This window comes from Buteo buteo, chromosome 13 (genome assembly GCF_964188355.1).
Source record: "Buteo buteo chromosome 13, bButBut1.hap1.1, whole genome shotgun sequence".
In the NCBI taxonomy this organism is placed as follows: Eukaryota; Metazoa; Chordata; class Aves; order Accipitriformes; family Accipitridae; genus Buteo; species Buteo buteo.
Window position 1 is genome coordinate 22,243,718 of NC_134183.1, and position 8,750 is coordinate 22,252,467.

An 8,750-nucleotide genomic window follows, 5' to 3' on the forward strand; every position below is an offset into this window, starting at 1 on the left:
GCTCATCCATCTTAAAGCAGAAAAGGAAGGGAGTTTGGGGGGGGGGGTGTGTGTTTTGGTTTTGTTTGTCTGTTTGTTGTGTTTTGTTTTATTTTAATAATGCAAACCTAAAACAACATTTGAAATTCAGGTGCTGACATGTCTGAATGGGCACACTGAGCCTTCAGAATAATTTTTGTGACAGGCAGACAGGTGAAAGGGAGAAATCACAGGAGGATTCAAATGTCTTCTAAAATGCAAGAACCAACCTGAGAGTTCACAGGATGCTGAAACAGATGGCTTTCTGAGAGGTAATCTATTTCCTCAATTTGGTGTTGTGGAAGGCACATAAACATTTCTGAAGGAGAAGATGACTCCTTGTCTTTTGATAAAACGCACCTGCCCTCCATGCAGCCAGTACCTGAACAAAGAAGAAAAGAGATAAAACTGAAAAAAAAAATAAAAATAAGGTTGCATTTTTCAAGTCTTTGTTGGAAAAAAGGATGTAGAGGGGGTGAATACTCCTAATTATTATCTGAGAAGCATTCACAGACACTAGCTTTGGGGAAGCCTGTGGCAGGTTGAGAGCACATCAGCAAGTGCACACAAATGAGGAGGTACCTGCTCAAAGAAAAACAATGCATAAAACATCCTGCTTATGCAAATGTATGATGATGACATTACCAGGCACTGATTAGGAAATAAATCTGATTTGCTTAGGGCCCTTTTTATCAACAATATACTGTTTTTTTAAGGTTTCTGGTAGCTGTAACCTTGGCTCATTCCTCCTTATTTGGCTGTCCCCTGAGGTTAGGTCCAGTACTTTGGAGATTAGCAGGGGAGGGAAGGCTCCTGCTCCAAGGGTGTCCTTCAAGTAAGATTTCAGACACAGCTGATGAACAGGTAAGGGTGGCGTTTGTGCTTGCCACAAGTGAAAATGGCTCTTTACCCATTCTGTAACCTGCGTTGTTCTTGCTCCTAAGGATGCTCAGTTATACATCAATTCCTCTCCAGCCTTGTCCCATGAGGGAGAATCTAGTCATGCAGCAGAAGGAAAAATACTGGAATAACTTATAGAGTAGGTTGGTTAGAAGTTTACTTCTTGCTGTGTTTACAAACGATTATAACTTTCCGGTTTTCACTGCAGGGACAGAGACATCAGGAAATGGCAAGAACGCTCCACCAGTATCAGCTGATGTGGTCCCAGATACCAAATAGCAGCACAGTCCTCCTTTGATGGTGTTCATTGCTAGGAAGGTTTTTTCTGATAAACATTGGCCATTAGCACATTCTGCAAGTGCCTTTTCTAAGCCCATCTTATCTTGGCATCCGTGACCTGCAGAGGCTAGTTCCTAGCTCTACAAATTGGCAACAGATCACATTAACAGATGGCCTTGAGTACGAGCGTGCCAGGACTCATTATGCGCCTCTTTTTTTTTTTTTTTTTCCAAGAGCTGTGTGTGAACTCTGTCCAGGTATGTGGCAACATCTCTCTTGTCTGGGATCATGGTGGTACACCTTTGTTATACAAGAAAGGAGCTGTGTCCATTTGTGATGCACTCTGAAGTCCTCACTCACACTCAAAAGGAGCAGAGCATCAGTCTGGTTTGAGTGAACCACGGTGCGTCCGTTTTGGATAGCTTGGAGTGGGCTGCTGGCAGCCTACACAAAATGAAGCTACTGGGACCCATCCAGTCCTCACCAGACTCGCAGTCTCGGTAGATTTTCCCAGCCAAAGAAAACCTCAAACACTGCCTCAGCTGATAGTCCCATGGCAGCCACAGCACAGGGAAAACAGGGCACGGAATAGGAATTTTCTGGCAAATGGCAGCAGGTTGCAGACAAAGCCCACAGAACGGATGAATGGAGTCTGGGGTATTTTACTGCTCAGGGCACATTGCTGGGACTGCCTCCACTGCAGAGCTGGGCAGGGAATCCCTTACAGGTTGCAGCTAAAGGACATAGGCACTGAAGGCACCTCTTCATCTAACAGACACTGGTTTTGAAACTTTTAGCTTAATTTGTATAACTTTAGGTCTGTGTTATTTACCTGATGGAGAAAGACTCGACCCTTTGTCTTCCTGAAGATCACAGCGACTCTGCTGCCTCCCCGGTTGTGTCAACCTCAAATTTTTCTTCCTGGGAGAAACATGTCATGCACTGATCTCTCAGTCACTTCTTCAGGGATACTGAATCTATTAAAAAGAAAAACCTGATTTTAAATGACATGTGATACTAAACTGTCTCATTACCTCCAAAGTGAGATGAAATGCATTCTCTCTACATATTATTTTTTCCCCTATGTCTCAGTATTATTCTTTGTTCATGGGAATGGTGTTTAGCCCGGAAGATTATAGACTGGTCATAACCAAAGAAAAGGAGAGAAAGATTTACTCCAATCATGTCAAAGGGACCTCAGTGAATATTAACTGATAAAGTATACACAGATCTTAGCACACCCTCATTACCCGCCTGTGAATTTAGCCGGCTTGATAAATGGGAGCAGTTTATAGAGCAGGCAGAAATTGATACGGAAGAGGTTTCTATCTGGAATGCTCTGTACAAATTACTGGATGCTTATCTGTGAGTAATTCCCTTGCATATGCTAACTGTCCAGACGCTTACAGCCTATGGCAAAGACATTAGATAACCTTCGATTCACAGTTGCCGGGGGCAATCTTCATGCTAAATAAATAGTTCATCTCTTTTGGACTCAAATGATATATCTGTTTGCAAGCATCACAAGTACTGGTCTAGAAATGGATAGTTAAGCTATGATTTTTTTTTAAGTTGTCCTTCCTTTTTTTGTGCCTGCAATTTGTGGCTGCACTTCATGTAATTTAGTAGCCTGTTACTTCTGCCTCATCTATTTTATCCATCAGGTTTCTAATGTGCCCATCTAGGTGCCTGTCAGGTAGATGGACAGTTAAAGACATGATTTTTTAGCTTACTCTTTCTTGCTATACATGCTCTATTAAGGGCACAAACTACCCCAAGCACGTTCCTATATTTGCCCATTAGGCAACTTTGCCCACTGTTCTTTCTTGCTACAGACCTATGTGCTGAACAGAAAAGGAAATACATTTCTACTGAGCTCTGCAGGCTTGAGATCAGAATTCATCTGAGCAAAAAGTGAGGCCAAGAAGCGGGCAGGGTGAAAATGAAGCACTCAATACATAAAGGAAAGAGCATTTCCCAGCACTCAGACAGGTGAGTGACAAATATCATCTTTTGACATAACTCCCCCCACCCCAGCTTAATACAGACATTGCATAGCATTTATTTGGCATAAGCTGGGTTTATGGCTCTATTTTCTAGAAATAGAATCACTATCTCTGCCTGGAAGTCAAAGCAGATTTTTTTTTTTCCCTGAGGGAATTGCATTGGCACTCACAGCCCATCTTGGAGGCCAGTGCCAACCAAGTGTAAACGAACCAGGGGGAAGTTCGTCACACAAAGAGAAAACTTCAGGCTGCTGAAAGGCTCCAGGCAACTTAGAGCAGCAGATCAAAACCAGATGGAAAGAAGCTGCTACTTCTCCAGCCATCAAGCGCTAAGCCAGGGATGCCCATCCCGTTGTGACCCAGCTCTTGAGCCAGGGAAATTTTCGGCCTCACGGTGAAGGTGAACTGAAGATGTCATCAGTGAATTGAGAGCACGTGCCCAAAAGCAGTGGTGTGCTGGGACATGAGTCACTCGCGGATCTGCTGTCCCTGTCTGGAGGGACACAGCCTCCTGTGGAGGGTTGGCACAAGGCTCAGGTGGTCCCAGCCACTGCCTTTGACTTAAATCTGCTGCATCACATCAGTCAAAACACACACCTTCAGGCTAACCAGGAACAACCTGAACAAGAGTGTCTGCACCAGCCTCCTCACCTCAGCTATGAAAAAACCTGGAAATTAATATTAAAACCTGGGCTTAAGACACTATTCACCCAACAATATTCTTTGCTCTAACTTTTGCTGCCTAACAAGTTGTGCTGGTAAGTGCAATTTCCCTTGGAAATTATCAGTGAAGCTGGCTCTGTTTGTTTGCTGGATTTGTATTTCTCAGCCCTGGAAGAGGTGCTGATCTCATGCCTCATTCTTGGCATTGCCAGGGTCCCTGGCAGAAAGCTGTGCACAGATCTCTCCATAGGGAAATACTTCATTAATCAAGTGCTGACAGACCTCCTCGCTATTTTTTCCCCCATGATGGTCAAACATGTCATTTTTGCTCCTAAAAGATGTTGCCTGCAATTCTACCCAGTGCAGGTGCATCGCACAAGCCTCAGTGGTGGTAGAGGGTCTGGTGCTCAGCCTGTATCTTTTGGGAAAGGAGCAGCACTTCCCACCAGGCCTCCGGGATCTTGTACAGATGCAGACACAGAGCTTGTCTTTTGACAAACTTCTTCCACCTTCTGGGGTTTAACAGCTGGTGACAGTCATTTCTCCTCGTCAGAGCCTCTGTGAATGCTGTAAGCTATGGCATCATCTCCAGGCTTGGCTGCTCTCTCTCTCAAAGCCAAGATTAACCCATCCTTTCCCCATATTGCTGTGTGAAAGCAGCACCCAGCAGCTGTCCGCAGCTGCAAGGCAAAGCTAAGTACCTGGGGTCCATATCCCCATCCAGGGGTGTCCCACCCCTAGGGTGGGGGTATCCCAAGGTCTCATATGGAGGCAAAACAACAACATATCTTGTTCTCAGTGGCCTTCCTGATGGTGTCCAATATTTTGCAAGCTTTTTTTGGCTGCCACTGCACGCCGAACTAATAATATTGGAGAACTGTCAAGAGCGAATCCAACTATGCCCAGTCCAAACTCAGCACACATAGAGATAGCTCAGATTATTTCCCCCTAGATGCATTATGGCCAGTTACACCGCAGATCAGATTTCCGAGATCCTTCTGAGGTTCCCAACCATCGTGATGGCATTTGACTGCCCAAAAGACCTGAGCTCTTCCCCCTCGCTCTGGCTGTGCTGTTAGCAAAGGCACAACTGAAGGGATGCCCCATTTGGTTGGAGAGGAGCAGATACTGCACACCAAGCTCAGCTCTCTTTGGGCCTCTTGCCCACCAATTCCTGCTCATAAGAATCTGAAGACAGATTTTACATCACTATTATTTTTTTCATAAAAAGCTGACATCATTGACTGTAAAGGTCAATGAGTGGAAGATACCTCTTTGCATTAGTCTCTTTAGTTGAAATCTGGGAGCTACTGCCTATCTGCTAGGGTCACGCTGGAGACAAACCCAAGGTCCGAACTCAGCAGCAAGCTACAACTCCACTAGACCTGGCCAGTGCAAATAACATCTGCATTGCCTGTGATTTGGGTCAAAGAAACCTTTTTCTGCATACTTTCAACAACAATTTGCACAAATTTCTTTAGACCCAGGGTTCAACGAGTGTCCTATGCAGAAGGAAACTGGGCGCAAGTTTCTTTCTCTGTCTCGGCAGAACAGTGCATGTTTCCACCTCAAAGGAGTGAAAATCTAGATGCTATTTCTGCCTCCTCATGGCTTGTTGCAACAAGGATTCTCCCTATTACCTTTCCCAGAGGGGAGAAGAGTTGCCTTCATTTCTAAATTTAGCTTTAATGAGTGCAAAATGAATAAGGTAGCAGGGGAATCTAATCTGGTTAGCAGAGCAGCAGCAGAAAGCACAAGATGTTTGTGTACTATGTTGGATTTTGATTTCCTGTGCTGAATCCACAGGAGCATTGGAAGGATTCAAGGCTCCCGAAACTTCAGTGATTTTGTGGATATACAGTTGGGTACGAATTAGGCTGGTAGTCCTTACGGCCAGTGATGACAGCAGAGCTCTATTTGGCCTCGGGCAAATACACATGCCTGCTGACTTTGCTGCTTGGATGCTGTTTATAAAGGGAGAAGTAGCACAGGCTGGAATATATAAAGTTCTGTGCAAAATTATCTACTTGCCACAGCTTGCAGCTGTACTTCACTCCTAACAAGTACCCTCTGGCTGTTCCCGCTATCATCCGTGCTCTCTGGTCTGACAGTGCCTGGGTTGCCTTCCTCCTCCAGTCCTGGAGCACTACAGAGCAATGTTCATTCATCTAAGTTTGAAGCAAAATTATTTGCTGCATTTATTCAACTCCAAGATCCCAAAGCAACAGTATTAATGCACCTCAACTTTGCTCCAGACCTGATTCTCCGAGTCTCTATTGATACCCTTTGGTCCTGACTTGCATTATCCTTTCCAACCTTCACAGCCCAAAAGAAGAGTGCTGCTGAACTCATCTAAGGTGCATGGCAGTATAGATCTGCAAAATATCTAAACAGATAGAATGCCCTGTCTGACTTTTGGAGCTGGGATTTGGGATTTACACAAAATGTTTTGTCCAAGGACCCAAACTAGTCAACAAACCTTACAGGCCCAAATTCCTTGGTCCATTGCTGGGAAGTAGCTCCAGAGGCCAAAAAATTGGCACCACTGTAACCAAAGTAGCTTCACTGCCCAAAAGCACAAAGAAGAACATGTAGAGAGAGATAAATTATTCAGATGCCACTTCAGGGCATTTTAAACCAGGACTCCAGAATTAGCACCTGGCACTTGTCAGAAATGGCAGAGGATGGCTCATGATTGTAAGTGATCAAGGCATTTCCTTTGGTCTCGTATGAAAACCGAACCTATCTTCAGAAACAATAAATTCTGCTAGTCCTGTGCTGACGCCACCACTTTCTGCAGAGTCCTGGGGCTTCCTTGGAGGTCTCTGGGCCAGACACACATAAAGGATGTGCAGATTGAATTTCAAAAGCATCTCTGCACCCACAACTTCTAGCGAAGTCATCTGAGGAGGTTGCAATGCTCCGAGTCCTTTCCTAATTAGATCAGCAGTCTCGACACCTCCTGAGAAGGCTTGGAATATCCTCTGGCTTTTAAAGGAATTCTGTATTAAAAGCAGAGACCTGACAAATTGGAGTCTCCTCGAATACAGAAAGAAATGCAAAGACAATAAAGACCTTCCCCCCTACCCCTGATAGTTTTGAGTAATGACAGCTAGAGAAATAACACTTGTTTGCAAATAACCCATGACCCTTTTCATCCAAAGGGATCTTAGTAGCAAATGAATCCATTTTTTTTTTAAGACATAGAGGGCATTAACAACACGCTTGGTCAGTTTTCTCACTTGGATTTCAATTTTTTCAAGGCTGTGACCACACATTCACAGAAGAACTAGATAATAGTATCTTTAATTTCTCACTAATTTATATGGGCTTATTTTCAGGGAATGAAGCAGATATAAATTATTTTTACACACATTTATATTTCAGGGGATGAATGAAAACAGTAAGCACCATCTATTATTAAGTCAAGCACAGAGGCAGCAAATCAGCTGCGTATGAGCAAATCACTCATACGAGCATCAGGATCAGTTATCCCCCTATATAAGATATTTCAGCAGTGTATAAATTAATACAAAAGGGTGGATTCATGTTTCAATGCTGTCGCAGTTGCCTGGTGTTACATAGACACTGCATGTTTATTTATCATTGTTGGGATGAGGGTTCATTTGTATGAATGGGCATAAAGATGACGCTGGATCTGTGGCTCACAGCATTTGCGGGGTAAGTTGATAGGACAAGGAAATGGTACCTGGGAAAGAAGTAATTATTATTATTATTCCCATTTTACAGGTGAAAAGCAAAGCAAGGACAAATGGAAGTGCATAAAGGGCCGAGCAGTGACTCCTGTTTTTTCAGCGCGTGGTGCTTGAGCCACAAAGCTTATGTCTTCTCAAGTAGCTCTACATCTCAGAAACTCAGCAAGCAGCTGGGAAACTGCAGCTTTACCCTCGCCACCTCCAACAAAACAAATGGGATTTAGAGATGCTCAGAGATAATGGGCAGCCCAGAGGTCACCAGGGAGCCAAACCCTCACATCCATAAACCCCACGGGTGAGACCAGAGCAAGTCAAAATGAGCAAACAATGGTGAAGTGTTTGTGAAGATTTATATAAATGATGCTTGAGTGTTTTCCTTGGAGGTATTTCTGACCTTTGCCATGCATGTTTATACAAATGATATTGTTTGCAAGAACAATTGTACAAAGGCAAATGCTCAGAAATATACATTTGAGTGAAGCTTCACTACAAAGGAGCTTATAGAACCATGCAGAAATCTCTTCGCTGCGTATAAAAGTTTCAGTCCCTCAGGAAGCAAATTGAAGTAATATGATCTAGGTAATACATTTTGCAAAACAGAAAATAGCAACGAAAGGCTGGCAAACAGCCAGATGCAACTGAAATGAACTCGAGGGCTGAGATACATCACAGACCATGTTTGAATAAGGAACATTGTCATAAAACCCAAGCCCTTTCATTCATGAATAATACAGGACCGAGAGACAGGTCTGAATTTGTCATGTAAATTATTTACTGTAACTATGAAATGGCCACCTGTCTAGGCTTACGGCAGTGTTTGAACCAAGGCCCTTTAAATTAAAAAAAGGAAAAGATAATGTCGCTTAAGCTAAAGAGGTACTTTTTTGCTACTGCGGAGTAGTGTGCTCCTGCCCTCATGCACAGAGGCATGAGTGGGGGAACCTGACCTTGTCCTGGTTTTGGCTGGGATAGAGTTAATTTTCCTTCTAGGAGCTGGTATAGTGTCATGTTTGGGATTCAGTGTGAGAAGAATGCTGATAACACAGTGATGTTTGCAGTTGTTGCTAAGCAGTGTTTGTACTTAGTCAAGGATTTTTCAGCTTCTCATGCCCAGCCAGCAAGAAGACTGAAGGGGCACAAGATGTTGGGAGGGGACACAGCCAGGACA